General features: G+C 50.3%; 1 pseudogene; it reads right to left on the bottom strand.

Annotated features, from left to right (window-relative positions):
• Nucleotides 1–13,095: 13,095 nt before the first annotated feature.
• Nucleotides 13,096–15,111, bottom strand: LOC146790127 (28S ribosomal RNA; annotated as a pseudogene).
• Nucleotides 15,112–22,500: the final 7,389 nt, after the last annotated feature.

Here is a 22,500-nt window from a genome sequence, read left to right as displayed (position 1 = left end):
GCGATTTCGAGGGAGTTCTCCCCCCCCCCCCGAGAAAAAAATTGAAAAAAAGAGTTGACAAATGGTGCATTTTTAGGCAAATTTGAGGGATTCAGGGTAAATTACTTAATCTACTGCTGCCTAGAAAAACAAGAGCACACCTGAAAAACGTCAAAGCACATCATAAAACGAATACAAGCAGAATCTCCACATACAAAATCAAATATTTATGCGCATTATATTTCCCCTTTTTTTCACCCTCGCAAAGTGGAAAATGCCTTTTTCAAGTGGAAAATACTCTGCTCCCTCAGGCCCCCGTTTAACATGTGGGTGTTCTCTTCCCATTCAACCTAGAACACTACTTACTATCCTGGTCAAAGATCGCTTTACCAAACTGCCAGGTTACACTCCATGCCATTATATTCAATGTGCATAGTGCTTTGAAGACAACCATGAGACGTCACAATGTGCAATAAAAATATCAAAATAAAACGTATAAAGGGGACCGACCCTCCTAGTTTAAGTGAACCATTTTCCTTGAAATAGTAGAACCCTGCACTGATGTCACAAGTGTGATATCTTTCCTTGCTTTGGCGAGTGAAAGACATGCTTGGATAGGCTGGGCAGGACTTCTGGGCCCCTGGCCTGAAAGGGGGTTCTACCCAGCCTTCTCTTCCTAGCCCTGGGGGTCCATGAATGCCGCCTCTAACAACACCAGAGACCCTGCACCCGGGTATACCTCCTACTCTGGGTGGGAGGGTCACCAAGTGCAGCGTCAAACAGGAAAATACACAATGCACACCCCTAACTCGCTCCCCAGAGCAAGCACCAGTCTCGTTGCAACTATCTTACATTTTGCAGAGTTACGGCATTTTTGCATTCTTCTATATCTGCACCCTCTGTCTAAGTGCTTCCAAGCGCTACAAAGAAGACGTATGTACATCAATTAAATGCATATACGCTTGGGATAGCTGCACAGCAAAGACGCTCTCCGCATCACTCCCCCAGAATAAAATATCTTATATGCAGCGCTTAGAAGTGGCAGAGGTGCAGATATGAAGCACTACACGACCGCACATTATTATGCTTCCCTTCAAAAGTCAGAGCCATCGACTTCATTTCACCCTCTGAGGCGGAAGCCGGAGGTTCTACTGCACTTTTCTTTACTCTCCTTGCCACAGACTGAGTTGCTGAGGGTAATCACGTATTTTAGATAGCGTTTTGAGTGACGCTCGTTTTTAAGAGGCGCTTGATTTTAAAGCTTATTTGCACTTGATTTATCGTCTCCTACCTTCCTCTACCTCCTGGGCCGCTCCCAGCTGAGCATTGACGCTGGGAGCCGGTCCCGGGGAGGCGAGGGCTGCTTAGCGGCCATCTTGGGTGTGGCGTCGCGCTCTGGCGCTCTAGCTGCTACAAAAGGGGGTACTAGACGCTCCGCGTAGCGGACGCGTTAGCGGATGCGCCGGATGCCCGCCGGAGTCACGCCAGAGTCCAGCCCGTCTGCGTCCGTCCGCGCTGAGGACGCGCTGGACGGCTGGCCCCTGGACTCTGGTAAAATGTTCTCTCTCCCATGCAGCTACTCTTTTAGCCAAATGCTGGCCCTTAAACCTCGTAAAAAACGCTGCTCACATTCCTATGAACCAGATGACTTTCTGTTCCCATTACGATGTGGCTGTCATTCCACGTCTAGGCCTCTTAACTCCGCCCCCATCCACCCTCTCTTTGAACACCCCGTCATATCTAGTCCCAACTCAGTAGGAATAGAGGGCATCTTGGTTAATGCCCGCTCCCTTGTCAAGAACAAGGTTATGTTCAAGGAGATGGTTCTGGATAGAACGCCCACTCTAGTGTTTGTGACCGAAACATGGGCCAAGGATTCATCCGACCCTGATCTAATCGAGGCGGTCCCTGAAGGGTACTGCCTGGCCAGACTCGATAGACAGGGACGAGTGGGAGGGGGGATAGCGATCCTTTACAAAGATCACCTACAATGCCATATCGTCCCCATACCCGATTTTCCTGACAGTTTTCAAGCACTTTATTTTTCAATAAAGGAAGCGCAACGCCCTTTCTTCAACGGTATCTTAGTTTATCGACCTCCTGGCTCGAGAACCCACTTTACGCACAACCTCCTCCAGTCCCTTGAACCCTATTTTGGCCGAGATAACTTTTCCATCATGGGTGATTTTAATTACCACCTAGAACGGCTTGACCTTTCTGATACCTCCTGTCTCATTGAGGCCCTGGAATCATGTGGGCTCACGCAACGTGTTACCGGAGCCACACATCGTGCAGGACACACTTTGGATGGTATCTTTTCCAATGACCCCCGTCTGACTACTAAGGACCCGATTCATCTATCCTGGTCTGATCATCTGGCGGTCCCTTTTCTTTTGAAATATCATAGGATGGACTCCGGTAAAAAAGGTAACCACCTAATGGAGACTGCCAGAAACTTCAGGAATATCAACAGCGACTCTTTCAAGCCCTGGGCTGCAAGCCTTACTATCACTGGCCTAGATAACGTACAGACTGCAGTCGCTCACTTTGAACAGGTCACCACCGAGGCCTTGTATAAACTGGCCCCAGTACAATCTCGGCGCCGAGCCAGAAAGAGACCATCTGCCCCCTGGTTCTCCGACTCCCTTAGGCTCCTTAGGCAAGAAGTGAGGAGAAAGGAGAGGCTTTGGCATACCAGTTGGGACCTCAAGAACAAGGAAGCTCATAAACTCCTTATTAAAAAATACAAAGCTGAAATTGTGCAAGCTAAACAAGAATACTTTGTTACCGTGACCACCTCGCTCTCCTCCCCGAAGGAGCTCTTTAAAACTGTTGATTCCTTGGTCAAACTGCAAGCCCCTGACCCTGTTATTCCTTCGCAGGATCTATGTGATAAGATTGCCTCCTTCTTCCACACTAAAATCCAGGATATCCACTTGGCCCTCGAGGAACAAAGAGCTGGTCTCAGTGCATCCACATCCGGGGTAGAGATGAGTTTAACCACCACAGAAATCCCCCCCTCAAGCACCCTGGACTCTTTCCCCCCGTTGGTCTTGCAAGATCTTGAGCTATTGCTAACTAAGACCAAGTCTGGTTCTCCCTTGGATACCTGCCCACTGAAAGTCATCAAGCAGTGTAGGGATACCCTCTTACCTCCGCTGCTAGAGGTAATGAATCTAGCCATTAGAGACGGTATCTTCCCTATAGAATGGAAGAAGGCGGTAGTAAAACCCCTGTTGAAAAAGGCCTCCCTGGACCCGGGGGTCTTAAAGAACTTCCGGCCTATCTCTCTGCTCCCTGCCCCAGCGAAGATGCTTGAGACTCATCTTAACAGGCATCTCGCTGTTTTTGTGGAAAGCTCGGGATGCCTAGACTCCTCCCAGCATGGATTTAGGAGAGAATTCAGCACCGAGTCAGCCCTCACCATCGTGCTCAATAAGATCCGCACGACAGTAGATGAGGGCCAGACCTCTCTCCTGGTCCTGCTCGATCTAACTGCGGCTTTCGATACCCTCTCCCCCTCAGTCCTTACATCTCGGCTGAGGGAGGTGGGGGTGAAGAACGCAGCTCTGTATCTTTTGACCTCTTTCCTCACGGGGAGGGAACAAAGAGTCAAGCTGGGGGAGTTCCTATCTCCATCCCGATCTGTGCTATGTGGGGTCCCTCAAGGGTCAGCACTTAGCCCGACCCTCTTTAATATCTATGTTCCCCCACTAGCCAAACTTATAAGATCTTTCGGGATGGAGGTAGTCTCTTATGCAGACGACACTCAAATCCTCGTCTCTCTTCCCCATTCAGATGAACTAATTGCCTCCAGGTTTAGATCTTGTATGGAGGCGGTTGGTCATTGGATGATTCAGAACTCTCTTAAACTGAATGGGGAGAAGACTGAGGTGATGGTGTTCGTGGGGAAAGAAAACATCTGGTCAGCCAACTGGTGGCCTGACTCACTAGGAACATGCCCTTCCCCTACAACATCTGCCAAGAACCTCGGGGTGCTGATAGACCCTGCCCTCGACTTAGGCAGCCAGGTGAGCAGAACTGTCTCCACCTGTTGGGGTTTGATTCACACCCTACGAAGGATCAGGAAATATCTCTCCTTGCAGGCAAGAAAACAAATAGCTGTTGCTCTCATCGGATCGCGCTTGGACTACTGTAATGCACTGTATGCTGGGCTTAACAAAGGCCTGCTGCAGCGCTTACAGGTAGTCCAAAACGCTATAGCTAGATTTGTCCTGGATATCCCCAGACGCTCTTCGGCCACTGCAGCCAGGAAAACGCTGCATTGGCTGCCGGTAGAACACCGAATCCGGTTCAAAGTTCTATGCATGACCTACAGAGCCATTGCCAAAAATAGCGACACAGGAATTGGGTCCATCATTTCCCACTATATCCCCGGAAGGAACTTGCGTTCCTCTGGGAAATTGCGTCTGACAGCCCCCCGTGTACGAAGAGCCAAATGGGGTGGTAGAGCCGTTTCCACTCTTGCTCCTAAGTGGTGGAATGACCTTCCCCTGGACCTGAGATCTCTCCCGTCTTTACAGCACTTCCGCTCTGCTCTAAAAACCCTTCTCTTTCGGCAAGCATACATGTAAGGTTTCTTGTCTCCTCTTTGATCATTCTCTGATCATTTTTGTTAGGCGCCTTGATACCTGCGGGTTACTGTTCTGCGCAATATAAATCGCCATTCATTCATTCATTCAGAGCCAAGCTATGTTAATTAAGACACTGTAGGGCCTTCCTGTCGGATTGAATGACTTCCTGAGCGCACATGAAATTCAGCATTCTGCAGTTCTTTCCAGTTCACCCTAACAGCGTATATTGGTATTTCAGTTCATCTAAAAGCTTAAGCTTCGGAAAATAACGAAAGAATAATATAGCTATTCATACGTTCGGGTCCCTACCAATCACACTCCGTTACACTCTCTAGCTTTACTGTGCGGTTCCACAGCTCTTGCTACCCCCTGCGAGCTGTAGACGTGTTTAACTTCTCTCTTTGCTGCTCACCACAAAGTTAATACTTTTCTGTTTATATCAGATGACGACAACAATCTTATCCCCAGCAAAGGTTTTTCACTCACAGATGTGTTCCCGGTTTCATTTACAGTGGTTTACCGTGAACGGAGGCCTCAGCTTATAACATCACAGTTACAATCATTACAGTTACAAAATAAAAAAAACAGGAAACAAACATGCTAATAAGTAGGTGACAATGCAAAATATTTTGCTCCATCCTGGAGTTCGAGCCACAGGTTTCAGAAAGTGAACTGTGGAGACAGTGAGACTTACTTGCGTTTGTTGCTGTAGCCTGGTGTAAGCAGCATGCCCTTACCTCGCAGTCACCCCGGTACCATAGCCAGGCCGATGGCATGGAAGGCCGATTGGAACTCTTAAGGGAGATGGTGTGTCTGCGGGCAAGATCAAAGGAGAGTCGGCGAAGATGCCGGGACTGAGCCGCCTGCAATCCGCATAATTTTCACCTTGTGGCGCTCTCTTACAGTGACTGCAGCCGGTGACCGTGCCAGTGTATGTCCCGAGCAGCAAACAGTGAAACACATGGAATAGCACACCTGCTGCGTAAATGCCGATTATGCCGAATTCAAAACTACGTCTGCGCAGCCAAACTCTTCCACAAACCATGCCCCTAGCTCCCATTATCCAATAAGGATGCCTTAAACTAGCACGAAGGCAAGGGAGTGCTCCAATTGTTGCCACCCACTACTCTGTCTTTAGATAGGCCAGCCCTGCCCCTTGCCATTGATTTCAATAGCGCGCTGCTAAAACCGCCTGGGCCGCAGCATAAGCGCCCCATTTAAAGCGAACCATTTGCGCTTTGTCTGGCCACTCCCTTCAGGCTGACATCACTGTTCTCGTGTGTGCCTCCAGGGCGAGCAATAGTCCTCGCCCCAGTCAGCACATGCGCAGGAGGTCTCTGACCTCATCCCTTCCCAAAAAAAACTCAACGGAATTTGTAATCACATGCAGCAGTGAGCAAGCACTTCATTTGAAGTTGCTGCAGTGCTGCATGGCATACAGTCTCTCTCTCTCTCTTATCTCCTCCCGTCACGCACGCTAGTCCCGAAGCTAGTAGGGAAACGCCCTTTTCGCCCCTTAACACCAGCCGCCACTGGTAGGCGCGCGTAAACGCCGCTTAACGTTCTCGCACCTAGCCCCATTTCCGTCCGACTTCCTCTTCTCAGTGTTTCCTGTTTCCGGTTACGTTCGGATCATAGTGGACGAGTGCTGTCGGGAGTGTATCTCCTATTCTGGCGTGGCATTGCCGTATTTGCAGAAGCGGTACTGTGGACGTTGGGATCCATTTGGTTTGTTTAGTTTTACCCGCTTACGATCCTGCCATCAAGTAAGACTTTGAATTCTTTCCCGGATTCAGTTGTGTTTGCTTTAGTCCCGTTAATCGAGCAGTCTCTTTGTGTTGATACCCGTTGTGAAGCCGGTATTGGATATCTTTGTTCCTAGAAGGGGAGCCTGCAGTTAAGGCGTCTCGCTGTTTTTGCAATACCGGTATAATTCTGCTCATATCACTACCTTCCCTAATTTTCACTCGTACAGTGTTCTACATATCTCCCCATAGCGCGAGAGAGGTACTCTCGTTGTAGTTTCGGTATTTGTCCGTCTTTACGTGTGGAAGGTGGGGATATCTGGCGTGGACCATCGTGCAACATTCAGGAGAAAGTTATTTACATTAGAAAACACGGTACTAGCGCCTTGCACCACTTATCGTAGATATAGGTTGGGGATTGCATGTACTTATCCTTTATGAAGTTCTTGACCTCTGAATGTAATTTTCCTTTAGGCACTGTAGTCAATCACCCACCGTACAAGGTTTTTACAGAAGAAGACGTTATTATATCATACTCACAGTTTTCACGGATAAAGCAGGGGTGAGCCAGGTATACTCTATGTTTAGACACTATCACATAATAGAGTACTAGTTATTAATCTTGTCTCTTGTCATAGGGATCCTTAGCATTGTGAGCATTGTGAGACAGAGATACCACCCTCTCATACTTCGAATGGTGAACTATAATTGTGGTAGGTTTCCTTATCATAGAATGTTCTGTTATTGAGGACATTTGATATTAAAGTAAACTAATATAGTCTTTTATTTTACAGCTGAGTGTTCCTGCCTTTGGCCCTGACGCAATCCTCCAACACTACTAGCCTTTTCTCCCCGCCTATCCTTGTTTTGTTTCCCTGTTTTCCCCTGGCGTGTCATCCGTTACTCTAGGGTCTGATAGAGTCGGAAGGCCGTAGGGGAAGACTGAGGACTAATCATCAGGTTCCTGACGCTCCTGCGGAACATACCAAGCGATCCTTACAGAACGCTAAGACTAACAGTGGGTTCCGCCCGAGCGACATGGAATTAGGAGTAGTTACGCTTGCAGACGTTGCCGGCATGTTAGGCAACTTACAGGCGGAAACTCAAGCGTTAGCAGCCAGAATAGACACGCTCCAGCAACGAAACGATTTGGCGGCAACAGGTGGGAGGCCAGATGCAGCACACCCAGTTATACAGGTTACTACACCTCCTTCCATCCCTTTAGCTCCCCCTGAGAGGTTTTCAGGAGATGCGTCTAGGTGTGCCGCATTCCTTAGTCACTGTCAGCTGCATTTGTCTTGTAAAGCTCCTTGTTTTCCATCTGATCAGTCCCGGGTTGCCTTTATGGTGTCATACCTTAGCGGTTCGGCGGCTGACTGGGCCATTCCTTTGGTGGATCGTGACGACCCTCTGTTGAACAATTACTCAGCTTTCAAAAGGGAGTTCCGTAAATTGTTTGACAGGCATATGTACACCCATTCCGCTGACACAGAACTATTGGCTCTGAAACAAGGTAGCCAAGACCTTGTCTCATACATTACTTCTTTTCAAAGGTTGGTGGTTGAGTCCAATTGGCCTGAAGAAAAGTGCAGTACGTTGTTTTACAGGGGGTTGCGCGACGACTTAAAGGACGCCCTTTCCCAGATAGTAGACCTGCCCGCGTCCTGTACGGACCTCATAGATTTAGTAGTTAAGATCGAACACCGTATCCAAGAAAGGAAGCAAGAGAAGGGAAAGGGTGAACCTCGATATGTACCTGCCAAAGAAAAGAAGGGAGAGTTAGCTAAGGGTTTAGAAGAGAATGAGCCTATGCAGATAGGCATTGTGAGAGGTCCGTTAACGCCAGAGGAAAGGCAACGACGAAGAATCAATGGGCTCTGTCTATACTGTGGAAAGGCTGGTCACTTCCTACGGTCATGTCCGATTAAACCAACTCTAACAAAGAGTTCGGGAAACTAGAAAGCCCGGGGTTCAGTGAGAAGGGAATCCTGGGCAAATCCGGACTGACAGTCTCCTCCTCTGAATACAATCAAAGTCCAACAAATCACCTTTATGTGTCGGCTTACATCTCTATGGAACAACTTGGTCTTCATGTGGCTATCATGATTGATTCAGGTGCCTCGGGGAACTTTATGGATTCAGAGTGGGCGAGAGACAACTTAATACCATGTGTAAAGAAAGAAGTGTCCAATAAGGTTACTAGACGGCAGTTCTCTTATTTCAGGACCAGTAACTCACAGAACTGTTAGCCTCCACATGCAAATAGACCCAGACCATCACGAAGATATTGAATTTGATTTGATCTGTTCACCACAGATACCAGTACTTTTAAGCATCCCATGGCTACAGACATATAACCCCATTATAGATTGGGAGAAATCTACACTCACGTTTCGTCCTGTTACACAAAATGTGTCCAGGATAGTAGTTGCACAATCGATAAGTGATGCAGACAAGAAGGACCCTGTACCTGAGCTGCCTTTCTGTTACCAGGATTTGTTTATGGTCTTCGATCCCAAGGAAGCAGAGGTCCTTCCCCCGCACAGGGAGTACGACTGTAGGATAGATCTAGAGACAGGAGCCAGAATCCCGTGCAGTAGGGTTTATGCCCTCACAGAGAAGGAAAACATATACCTCAGAGAATACTTGGACACCATGCTAGACAAAGGGTTCATCATACCTTCCAGATCTCATGCCTCTTCGTCTTTGTTTTTCATACCTAAGCGCGAAGGGGGTCTTCGATGTTGTATAGATTATATGAGATTGAATAACGTCACTATTAAGAACCGATATCCCTTGCCACTGATAGCCTCTCTCCTTGACAGAGTGCGCAAGGCTCAGTTTTTTACTAAGCTGGACCTGCGTGGCACCTACCATCTAGTGCGCGTCAAGGAGGGAGACGAGTGGAAAACAGCCTTCTGCACGAAATATGGGTTATTTGAATATTTAGTATTGCCCTTTGGGCTTTGTAACGCCCCCGCTGCGTTTCAGTTCTTCATAAATGAAGTACTCTGGGACATGCAGGATGTACATGTGATAGCCTATATTGACGATTTGCTGATCTTCTCTCCCTCCATGTCAGAACATGTCGGCCACGTACGACAGGTGTTGGAGCGCTTACGCGTTACCCACCTTTATTGCAAACTGGAGAAGTGTACCTTCCATACACAAGAAGTGCCTTTCCTGGGTTTTATTGTTTCACCTCGCGGACTCAGCATGGATCCTGTCAAAGTCGAGGCTGTTCTCTCTTGGCCAGCACCTGGGACTGTCAAAGAACTTCAGAGCTTTCTGGGCTATGCCAATTTTTATAGGCGTTTTATCCAGAAGTACTCCGAATTGGCACATCCCATCACTGCCCTTTTGAAGAATGGAGTCCCATATGTATGGTCTAAGGAAGCAGAAGCTTCTTTTCAACAACTGAAGGCGGCCTTCACAAGTGCCCCTGTCTTAAGTCATCCAGATCCAGCCTTGCCCTTTGTGGTGGAGGTAGACGCCTCTCAGGTAGCAGTGGGAGGGGTTCTGAGTCAAGTAGATCCGGAGAAAGGGGAGTGTCACGCAGTAGCTTATTTCTCCCACAAGTTTACTCCTGCGGAATATAATTATGCGGTGGGGGACAAAGAACTTCTGGCAATAAAGAAGGCTTTTGAGGAGTGGAGGCAATATCTCCTAGGCGCCCGTTATCCAGCAGTAGTCTATACAGACCATCGCAACCTCCAATACCTTCAGACGGCCAAGGCCCTATCCATGAGACAACTACGCTGGTCCCAATTTTTCTGTGAATATGAGTTCACTATACAATATCGACCAGGGAAAAGAAACGGTAAAGCAGATGCCTTATCCCGGCTGGGATTCAAACAACCAGAAGAGACAGTAGACGCACCCCCCATCCTTCCCAGTGATTTCATCTTAGGGGGGGTACTTACTGAGGACAGTTTTAGAGATCAGATCAGACGGGACCAATCTTCAGAGAACATGCAAGAAATAGTGGGATCTAATGAGACTGTCACTAAAGATGGCTGTATTTGCGTGCAAGGCGGAGTGGTGTTGCCCACTCAAGCCTTACAAGCCCAAGTCCTAGATTGGTACCATTCACACCCCATGTCAGGTCATCCCGGGATCAAAAAGACCATTAAGGTTGTACGTGAACGGTTTTGGTGGCCAACTATGCTGAAGGACATAGAGAAGTATGTGAGAACTTGTCATGTATGTGCCCAAACCAAGGTGTCCCATCAGAACCCAGTAGGCTTGCTTCTCCCACTTCCAACCCCTCCTGGCCCTTGGCATACGGTGTCCCTAGATTTTATAGTGGAACTGCCTATGACCAAAAGAATGAATAACACCTTGCTTGTGGTGGTGGATCATTTCACGAAGACGGCACATTTTGTCCCTTGGAAGGGGTTGCCCACGGCTGTAGAATTGGCTTCTATTTTCTTGCATCAGGTGGTCCGTCTCCATGGCTTCCCATCAGTCTTGATCTCGGATAGGGGGGCCCAATTTGTGTCTCGTTTTTGGAGGTGTTTATGTTCCATGCTTCAGATCAATGTCCGTCTATCCTCTAGTCATCATCCGCAGTCGGATGGACAGACCGAGAGGGTTAATCAGTGCTTCGAGCAGTATGTGAGGAATCAAGCCCTGCACTCCCTAGCGGAATGGGATGAGTGGGTGTGGGTGGCGGAAATCTCGTATAACAACAGTCCGCATTCTTCCATCAACCACCCCCTTTCTTTTGTTCTTACGGTTTTCACCCCAAGTTGTTGCCTGTGGGGGTCCCCATTGACAGCCCGACTCCGGCTGCCAATGATCTGGTGCAGACACTGCACGACATACACAAGAAAACACTAGACGAACTAGACATGGCCAAGGTGAGATACAAGGAGGGGGCAGATTTACACAGGAGATTGGAACCTATTTATACTCCCGGGGATAAGGTGTGGCTTTCCACAAAACACATGTCGCTCGGTGGTCCTCGCAAGTTCAACCCTAAATACATAGGTCCTTATAGGGTAATTAAGGTGGTCAATCCGGTGGCTGTGAAGCTTGAATTACCTGCTTCCTTCAGGATCCATCCAGTATTTCACGTATCCTTGGTGAAACCAGTTGAGCCAGGCACTAAGATCCCTAGGAAACCCGCTCCTGTTGTCATCCAAGACTGCGACGAATATGAGGTCGAGGCCATAATAGACTCTCGCACCATTGGTAGGTCTCTCCAATACCTTCTGCATTGGAAGGGGTATGGGGTGGAAGAACGCACCTGGGAGTCGGCTTGCGATGAACATGCTCCTCGGTTAGTTCAGCTTTTCCATCTGAGGCACCCAAACAAACCCAAGCCGAGGGGGGAGCATTGTAGGGGGAGTGTGCTGTCATGCGCCGCGGTCCTGCCCCCGAGACATGTATAGTATTTAAGGAACATAGGCGCGCGTAAACGCCGATTAGCGTTCTCGCACCTAGCCCCATTTCCGTCCCGTTAGCTCTTTCCTGACTTCCGCTTCTCAGTGTTTCCTGTTTCCGGTTCCGTTCGGATTGTAGTGGACGAGTGCTGTCGGGAGTGTATCTCCTATTCTGGCGTAGCATTGCCGTATTTGCAGAAGCGGTACTGTGGCCGTTGGGATCCATTTGGTTTGTTTAGTTTTACCCGCTTACGATCCTGCCATCAAGTAAGACTTTGAATTCTTTCCCGGATTCAGTTGTGTTTGCTTTAGTCCCGTTAATCGAGCAGTCTCTTTGTGTTGATACCCGTTGTGAAGCCGGTATTGGATATCTTTGTTCCTAGAAGGGGAGCCTGCAGTTAAGGCGTCTCGCTGTTTTTGCAATACCGGTATAATTCTGCTCATATCACTACCTTCCCTAATTTTCACTCGTACAGTGTTCTACATATCTCCCCATAGCGCGAGAGAGGTACTCTCGTTGTAGTTTCGGTATTTGTCCGTCTTTACGTGTGGAAGGTGGGGATATCTGGCGTGGACCATTGCGCAACATTCAGGAGAAAGTTATTTACATTAGAAAACACGGTACTAGCGCCTTGCACCACTTATCGTAGATATAGGTTGGGGATTACATGTACTTATCCTTTATGAAGTTCTTGACCTCTGAATGTAATTTTCCTTTAGGCACTGTAGTCAATCACCCACCGTACAAGGTTTTTACAGAAGAATACGTTATTATATCTTACTCACAGTTTTCACAGATAAAGCAGGGGTGAGCCAGGTATACTCTATGTTTAGACACTATCACATAATAGAGTACTAGTTATTAATCTTGTCTCTTGTCATAGGGATCCTTAGCATTGTGAGCATTGTGAGACAGAGATACCACCCTCTCATACTTCGAATGGTGAACTATAATTGTGGTAGGATTCCTTATCATAGAGTGTTCTGTTATTGAGGACATTTGATATTAAAGGAAACTAATATAGTCTTTTATTTTACAGCTGAGTGTTCCTGCCTTTGGCCCTGATGCAATCACTACTAGCCTTTTCTCCCCGCCTATCCTTGTTTTGTTTCCCTGTTTTCCCCTGGCGTGTCATCCGTTACTCTAGGGTCTGATAGAGTCGGAAGGCCGTAGGGGAAGACTGAGGACTAATCATCAGGCTCCTGACGCTCCTGCGGAACATACATAGCGATCCTTACACATCCCGGAGGGAGGCACCTTGTCCAGCCGTGGCACACGCCCAGCACCGCTTCGCGCCCCAGCCCGACCAACCCAGCCCTTAGAGCTAATCCTTATCCCGAAGTTACGGATTTGACTTGCCGACTTCCCATACCTACATTGTTCCAACATGCCAGAGGCTATTCACCTTGGAGACCTGCTTCAGATATGGGTACAGCCCGGCACGAGATTTACACCATCACCACCGGATTTTCAAGGACCAGCAAGAGCTCACTGGACGCCGCTGGAACCGCGACGCTTTCCAAGGCTCAGGCCACTCTCTCGGGGCAAACCCATTCCAGGGCGCCCTGCCCTTCACAAAGAAAAGAGAACTCCCCTCAGGGCTCCCGCCGGCTTGTCCAGGATCGTTTGCGTTACCGCACTGGATGCCGTGAGGGCGCCGGCCTCCACCACTCCGGGTTCGGGGATCTGAACCCGATTCCTTTTCGATCGGCCGAGGGCAACGGAGGCCATCGCCCGTCCCTTCCGAAAGGCGCTTGCCCATTTCTTAGGACCATCTGACCCATGTTCAACTGCTGTTCACATGGAGCCCTTCTCCACTTCGGCCTTCAAAGTTCTCACCCCGGGCTTCCGTGTGCACCACAGCGACCATCCTACTCGTCGTGGCTTAGCCCCCACGGCTCTCAGAACCGGCGACGGCCTCGTATGGGCCCGACGCTGCAGCGCCATCCATTTTCAGGGCTAGTTGATTCGGCAGGTGAATTGTTACACACTCCTTAGCGGATTCCGACTTCCATGGCCACCGTCCTGCTGTCTATATCAACCAACACCTTTTCTGGTGTTTGATGAGCATCGGCATCGGGCGCCTTGACCCGGCGTTCGGTTCATCTCGCAGTGCAAGTTCTGCCTACCAAAAGGGGCCCACTAGGCACTCGCATTCCATGCCCGGCTCCTCGCCAGCGAGCCGGGCTTCTTACCGATTTAAAGTTTGAGAATAGGTTGAGATCGTTTTGGCCCCAAGACCTCTAATCATTTGCTTTACCAGATAAAACTGGGGGCTCCCGAGCGCCAGCTATCCTGAGGGAAACTTCAGAGCGAACCACCTACTAGATGGTTCGATTAGTCTTTCGCCCCTATACCCAGGTCGGACAACCGATTTGCACGTCAGGACCGCTACGGACCTCCACCAGAGTTTCCTCTGGCTTCGCTCTGCCCAGGCATAGTTCACCATCTTTCGGGTCCTATCACGCACGCTCATGCTCCGCCTCCCCGACGGAGCAGGCGAGACATGTCAGTGGTGCGCCCGCTGCTGAAAGCGCGTCGGGATCCCACCTCAGCCAGACCCTGGCGCACCGGCGTAAGCCTCCCCGCCCGGCACTGCGACGCGGTCGGGGCGCACTGAGAACAGTCCGCCCCAGTCGACAGTCCAGCCGGGAGCAGGGGGCCCCGTTCCCCCTTCAACCGCGCCAGCACGCCCCAAGGGGCGGCCGGGAATGGGTGCCCAGGGGAGGGCACGGAGGCAGTCAAATCTCTCTACGGACACGGCGAAGCTGCTGCCAGGGGGGCTGCAACACCCTCCGCCGGAGCGGTGGGCCACCTGCCACCCCGAAGCCTTCCCAGCCGACCCAGAGCCGGTCGCGGCGCACCGCCACGGAGGAAATGCGCACTGCGGGAGCCGGGTAGGGCCCGGGCGCCGGTCCAGCGGAGGGAATCCGGAACTCCTGGGTCACCGACCTTCCCGCCGTGGTGAATCCTCCGGGCGGACTGCAGAGACCCCACCCATTTACCTCGACGGTTTCATGCCCTCTTGAACTCTCTCTTCAAAGTTCTTTTCAACTTTCCCTTACGGTACTTGTTGGCTTTCGGTCTCGCGCCCGTATTCAGCCTTAGATAGAGTTTACCACCCGCTTTGGGCTGCATTCCCAAGCACCCCGACTCTGAGAAGACCCGATCTCGGCACGCCGGGGCCGCTACCGGCCTAACACAGTCCGTGGGGTGAGCCTCGATCAGAAGGACCTGGGCCCCCTGAGCAACGCCGGGGAGTCGGTCTTCTGTATGCCACATTTCCTGCGCCTGCCGCCGGGCACGGATTCGGTGCTGGGCTCTTCCCGCTTCACTCGCTATTACTGGGGAAATGCTGGTTAGTTTATTTTCCTCCGCTTAGTAATATGCTTAAATTCAGCAGGTCGCCACGTCTGATATGAGGTTGTAGTCGGATGTAAAACGCCAGAGCGTCGGGGGTAGCCGCCGGGGGAGGCCAGGCCCCTGCCAGGATCAGGGGCCTGGCGTCCCGGCAGCGCGCGCACCCTCTTTCTCCGGATCGAATCTGGAGTGGGTGAGCCCTCCCCAGGAAGCCGGCTGAGGAGGTGGGCACCTGTTGGACTTGGCCCTTTTTGCAGGGTCATCCTTGAACTTTTTGCTTTCCTCCTGTATTTTTTCTGACCTGTTGTTGGCTGTTTTATGACTCTGGGCACTTTACCACTGCTGATCAGTGCTAAAGTGCATATACTCTCCCTATTATAAATTGATGTATGGATTAGTGATTCCATGATTGACTGGTTTGGTTTACTTGTCAGACCCTAGTACAGTGCACCAGGAGTGCCCAGGGCTTGTAAATCCAAATGCTGCTGGTGGGCTTGCAGCACTGGTTGTGCCACCCATGTAAGCAGCCGGTAAAAGTGTGTCTAAGGCCTGCCATTGCAGAGCCTGTGTGCAGTCTGGTTCTGCCATGATGACTGGGCAAGTGCACCCACGTGCCAGTCCCTAAACCTTCCCTTTTCTTCATATCAGACACCCCTATGGTAGGCCCAAGGGCAGGGTGCATTGTAAGCATAAGGTAGGACAAGCCCTGATGTGTGTGGCATGTCCTAATAGTGCATTACAGCCATTTTCGTTTTTCACTATTGCAAGGCTAGCTGTTCCCCATCGGCCAGAATGGGAAGTTTGATTATTACATTTTATAATCCTAACTGACTCAGGGAACGTTGTGGAAATTCGAATTTAGTATGCCTGAACTCAGAATGATAAAATACATCTTTTAAGTTGGTTTTAATATTCTGAGTTTGAAAATACCACTTTTAGAAACTGGGATTTTCCTTTCTAACCATCCAAACCTGCCTCTGCTAGGCTGTGTATTCCTTGTCTGGAATTTGAGTGACAGGGGCTGGGGAAATTCCAGGAGACAGGGTGAGTCATCACAGGGCTGAATAGAGAGATCTGCATCTAGATGGGTGGGAGGAGTTGCACCCGGGACCTGAATAGGGCTGTGCCTTCCCTCCACAATGCTGGCTCCACCTCCTGTGGTGCGTCTCATGTCTCTGCCCTGCACTCTAAAAGGAAAGAAGGAGCCTTGTCAACAAAGTGCTCCAGGACTGACCAGAACTGGGTTGAACTAGGCAAAGGTCTCTCTGCCTTCAGAGAACAAGGAGAAACTGGGTATAAATATTGGGACCCAAACCCAAGAACTTTAGATCACTTTGGGAAACAAGAAGAAACCTTTGCTGAGGAGTGGAACCAGAAGAAAGTGAGGAGAGACTTTCCCTAAGCTGAAGTGCTGCTCGGGGGATTGACCTGCAGCGGTTGCCTGACTGCCAAAGAAAGGAGAAAGGACTTTGTGTGTACTTTATTCAACTTGTCAAGGATCTCCAAGGGCTTGGAAAAGAGCTTGCCTCCTGCTGAAGTCTCAGGGACAACAGACTTCACCCACCAGCTTCCCCAAGAGCTATTTGGAAGTGCCTGGTGTTTTGCCAGCGTTACAGTGGGACTGCGTGCCGTAAGGAGCTGGAAGCGCGACTCACGAACTAGAAACGTGTTGCCGAACTGCCGCTGCCGCTTCACAACACGAAGCACCTCGCATCGTCGGAGAAGAGGCTCGACGTCGCAGCAGATGCCACAGCATCACCGGGAAGCGTGTCGCAGAAGAATCGTTGCATCATCGCAGGTCCACCGAAGCGCCTCGCATCTCCAGGGGAGAGGATCGACGTCGCAGCAGATGCCGCTGCATCACTGGGAAGCGTGTTGCAGGGCCTGTCACGGCTCATTGCCAGAGAAGAGGATCGACGTCGCCACAGACGCTGCCGCATCACCAGGAAGAGTGTCGCAGGGCCCGTCGCAGCTTGCATCGTCGTGAAAGCAACTCGCATCGCCAGGGAAGAGGATCAACATCGCAGCAGACTCCGCCGCATCACTGGGAAGCGTGTCACAGGGCCAGTCGCGGCTCACATCGTGTGGAAGTATCTCGCATCGCCGGAGAAGAGGATAGACATCGCAGCAGACGCCACCGCATCAGCGGGAAGCGAGTCGCATCAAGAAGAATGCGCCATCTTTGTTTCTTTGCACCAGATCTTCAATGCATCACCGTCCTTGCAACACTGTCGTTGTCTTGGGTTACGCATCTTAAGGTACATTGAACTCTGAGTGTCGCATTTACCATCTTAAGAGAACTAAGCTAATTTTACCATTTTAAGTACAGTATTGTGGATTTTTGTTGTTTGTGGTCTTGTGTTAAACCTATATAAAAGATACTTATTTTTATAATACAACCTGTGTGGTGTCCATATGTAGTGTTGTCACTCGATTACTGTATGTGTTCACAAATGCTTTACACACTGCCTCTGAAATAAGCCTGTGTGCTCGTGCCAAGCTACCAAGGGGCTGAGCAGGGGTTATTTTAGGAGGGTACCCCCTTACCCTGACTAGACGCAAGGGTCCCTATTTGGTCAAAGGTACCTACCTCTGCCAACTAGAGACCCCCAAATCTAACATTGGTGGTCAGCGGTGAGGATTCTGGACTGGTATTTGTGACTCATGTGCAGTGATTGGTGAACACTACTAGTGAGTGCAGACCAAAACGCAACCACATACTGTTTTTCTGTTTTCTGGTGTCCTCCTGGACGTATTTTTGATACTATGACTCTGGTTAGTTGTTGCAAAATTGTACTCGACTTCTGGCACGTTTGTCTACACAATGAAGGAGCTACGAGTGTTTTGCAAGGAAAGAGGGCTGCCTGTGAAGAGAAGGTCCAGGGAGGATCTAGAGGCATTCCTATTTCAGTATGACTTACCCAGCTGGAAGGCAACACTACCAGTGGAGTATGCAAAGGAGGAATTCCCTGAAAATTCGGGAGAAACAGAAAAAGATCGCTGGCTTCTGGATTATGAGCAGAGGCTGAGAGAAATTGATGAAGAGCTGAGAGAGATTGATGAGGCGCAGAGTGCCTTAGCCCAAGGAGAAGAAATTTGGGCAGCTCAGAAAGTGAGCTTTGCTGAGTTGGAGGTGGAGTCCAGCTCAGCTGGTGGCAGCAAAATTAAGTTATCCAGTGGTGAGGGAGTAGTACACACGCGCAGAGATGTGGCACCTGACTTGAAGGAGGGGGTTAACATACACCAGGAGGTTCAGGGACATGAGGTCGCTCCAGTAGTGCGCAGTGTCCCTGAGGAGAATGGGGAAACTGACGTAGGGGATCATGGTCCTAGTGGTGGGAGGGGCACTCTACTGACTCTAGATGAGAGGTGCAGGGAGAGGGTTTCCCACAAAGTTGAAATCCTGGTCTGTGAGTGTGAAGACTGCCCAGAAGAGTGCGGGTTGAATGACAGAGACAGTCAGATACTGTCTTGCCAATATCAGAAGAGTGGTGTAGAGTATGTGTGCGAGGCACTGGATGGAGAGGTGAAGGATAGTTTGGTTAACCCTTGTAGGGGGCTGTGTGATCTAATTGTGGGAGAGCATATTGTAAGTCCCTGTTTTCCAGAGCAATGCCAACACCTGTTGGAGAGTGGGTTCTCTGACCCCATGGAGCTCACATTGAAGGCAAACCTTTTGGTGGATTCCAGAGGGTCGGGAGAGGCATTGGGGAGTGACCCTGAGGGAAGTGGCTCAGGTATCTTCCAACCCAGAGGGGTGGAAGAGGTTCAGAGTAGCCCAGCTAGGTCCAGTTGTAGTGGGAGGGGTGTGGGGGCTCACGTCCTGTCTCAGTAGAGAAGGAGTGAGTGTGGGGCTGCGTGTGCCAAGGTGCCCGAAACCCTGTCTCAGAGCCTGGATGATTCTTTAAGGGAACACCAGGTGGGGAGCCTAGACTGTCCTGATGGGCCACCCGTTGAGGGGGATTCCCTAGTGTCTGGTGAACTGGGAGTGTCTGTAAGCAGGCCTCCATTAGTTCTGGTGTCTGGCAGTACCACTCCTAAGTGGAGGGAGCAGAAATCCAGACTGAGGAGTCAGAGGGGGAAAGAGTCCACAGTGGAAGAACCAGTGGGTCAGGGGCCAGCCAGAAGGGCTGCGTCACCAGTGAATGACCATGGTGACACCACTTCTGTCCTGGGGGATCTTCGTGCACTGTCAGATGGACAGGGGTCGGAAGATCTGCACCAGGCAGTATTTCACATGACACATGAGTTGTGTGTTACCCTCGGGGTGCATAGGTGCTCCCCAGGAAGTCCTGGTGCGCCGGGCGAGTGTTCAACCGCAGGGGTTGGTCCCTGGGTTGGGAAGCCAGGTTCAGGTGTTGTCTGACCTTCAGGAAGGGGCAACTGTAATCAGTGTCCTGATCGATGTAGCTTCTAGGGGTACCACTCCAGTTGGCAGGGTACAGCTCTCTGGAAGGGGGTGCAGAGGGAGGGAGTCCTCGCCTCTTATCCCGGTGCAGCCCGAGGGTTTAGACTCTAGGTTGGAGGGCCAGGTTCGGGGTATCCCCCCTGACCTGGATGCCCAGTTGCAGGATAGAACCCCTGAACTGGTGGGCAAATTGTGCAGGACACCTGTCCCAGGTGCCCTGGCAATTCTGGAAGGGGGTACCGCTCCAGGTGGGAGGGTACAGAGCCCCAAGGAGGAGGACCGGGTGTGGGAGAGCCCACCCCAGACTATTGTCCAGCCACCGGGTACAGGCCTGGGGCTGGCGAGTCAGTGTCAGGATGTCATACCTGACCTGACAGGAGTGAGAGTGGACAAAGGGTTCCAAGCACCTCAGGCTACTGCCCCCCGCTCTCTGACGCTGCAGAGCTTTGAGATCCCTGAGAGGCATAAGGCATGGGTCTCATCACTGACTACGGTCAGTGACACTGTGGCTTGCTGTCTGTCTGTTGGGACACACCGGTGAGCAAGTTAAGGTTAGGTGCTGCACAGGTGGTGTCCAGAGGTGAGGAGAAGGGTTCCACATGCGTTAGTTTGGTTGGTCCTGAGAGTATGGACAGAGGAATTGAAATTGGTTCAGATTGGCATAGAACTGGTATATGCCAATGCAGTTGCGGGCCAGGTTCTATCGCCCAAAGCAGGGAAGCCCATCAAGGTAGTGATTGGTCTACCCGGCGTTTTGGCTGGAAGGGGGTTGTATTGGACTTGGCCCTTTTTGCAGGGTCATCCTTGAACTTTTTGCTTTCCTCCTGTATTTTTTCTGACCTGTTGTTGGCTGTTTTATGACTCTGGGCACTTTACCACTGCTGATCAGTGCTAAAGTGCATATACTCTCCCTATTATAAATTGATGTATGGATTAGTGATTCCATGATTGGCTGGTTTGGTTTACTTGTCAGACCCTAGTACAGTGCACCAGGAGTGCCCAGGGCTTGTAAATCCAAATGCTGCTGGTGGGCTTGCAGCACTGGTTGTGCCACCCATGGAAGCAGCTGGTAAAAGTGTGTCTAAGGCCTGCCATTGCAGAGCCTGTGTGCAGTCTGGTACTGCCATGATGACTGGGCAAGTGCACCCACTTGTCAGTCCCTAAACCTTCCCTTTTCTTCATATCAGACACCCCTATGGTAGGCCCAAGGGCAGGGTGCATTGTAAGCATAAAGTAGGACAAGCCCTGATGTGTGTGGCATGTCCTAATAGTGAATTACAGCCATTTTCGTTTTTCACTATTGTAAGGCTAGCTGTTCCCCATCGGCCAGAATGGGAAGTTAGATTATTACATTTTATAATCCTAACTGACTCAGGAAACATTGTAGAAATTCGAATTTAGTATGCCTGAACTCAGAATGATAAAATACATCTTTTAAGTTGGTTTTAATATTCTGAGTTTGAAAATACCACTTTTAGAAACTAGGTATTTTCCTTTCTAACCATCCAAATCTGCCTCTGCTAGGCTGTGTATTCCTTGTCTGGAATTTGAGTGACAGGGGCTGGGGAAATTCCAGGAGACAGGGTGAGTCATCACAGGGCTGAATAGAGAGATCTGCATCTAGATGGGTGGGAGGAGTTGCACCCGGGACCTGAATAGGGCTGTGCCTTCCCTCCACAATGCTGGCTCCACCTCCTGTGGTGCGTCTCGTGTCTCTGCCCTGCACTCTAAAAGGAAAGAAGGAGCCTTGTCAACAAAGTGCTCCAGGACTGACCAGAACTGGGTTGAACTAGGCAAAGGTCTCTCTGCCTTCAGAGAACAAGGAGAAACTGGGTATAAATATTGGGACCCAAACCCAAGAAATTTAGATCACTTTGGGAAACAAGAAGAAACCTTTGCTGAGGAGTGGAACCAGAAGAAAGTGAGGAGAGACTTTCCCTAAGCTGAAGTGCTGCTCGGGGGATTGACCTGCAGCAGTTTCCTGACTGCCAAAGAAAGGAGAAAGGACCTTGTGTGCACTTTATTCAACTTGTCAAGGATCTCCAAGGGCTTGGAAAAGAGCTTGCCTCCTGCTGAAGTCTCAGGGACAACAGACTTCACCCACCAGCTTCCCCAAGAGTTATTTGGAAGTGCCTGCTGTTTTGCGAGGCTTTCTGCGGGACTGCGTGCCGCAAGGAGCTGGAAGCGCGACTCACGAACTAGAAACGTGTCGCCGAACTGCCGCTGCCGCTTCACAACACGAAGCACCTCGCATCGTCGGAGAAGAGACTCGACGTCGCAGCAGATGCCACAGCATCACCGGGAAGCGTGTCGCAGAAGAATCGTAGCGTCATCGCAGGTCCACCGAAGCGCCTCGCATCTCCAGGGGAGAGGATCGACGTCGCAGCAGATGCCGCTGCATCACTGGGAAGCGTGTTGCAGGGCCTGTCACGGCTCATTGCCAGAGAAGAGGATCGACGTCGCCACATACACTGCCGCATCACCAGGAAGAGTGTCGCAGGGCCCGTCGCAGCTTGCATCGTCGTGGAAGCAACTCGCATCGCCAGGGAAGAGGATCAACATCGCAGCAGACTCCGCCGCATCACTGGGAAGCGTGTCGCAGGGCCAGTCGCGGCTCACATCGTGTGGAAGCATCTCGCATCGCCGGAGAAGAGGATAGACATCGCAGCAGACGCCACCGCATCAGCGGGAAGCGAGTCGCATCAAGAAGAAAGCGCCATCTTTGTTTTTTTGCACCAGATCTTCAACGCATCACCGTCCTTGCAAAATTGTCGTTGTCTTGCGTTACGCATCTTAAGGTACATTGAACTCTGAGTGTCGCATTTACCATCTTAAGAGAACTAAGCTAATTCTACCATTTTAAGTACAGTATTGTGGATTTTTGTTGTTTGTGGTCTTGTGTTAAACCTATATAAGAGATACTTATTTTTATAATACAACCTGTGTGGTGTCCATATGTAGTGTTGTCACTCGATTACTGTATGTGTTCACAAATGCTTTACACACTGCCTCTGAAATAAGCCTG

Source organism: Triturus cristatus, chromosome 10 (assembly GCF_964204655.1).
Source record: "Triturus cristatus chromosome 10, aTriCri1.1, whole genome shotgun sequence".
Classification (NCBI taxonomy): Eukaryota; Metazoa; Chordata; class Amphibia; order Caudata; family Salamandridae; genus Triturus; species Triturus cristatus.
The sequence above is the reverse complement of the archived record's forward strand: the minus strand, read 5'-3'. Positions and strand labels throughout refer to the sequence as shown.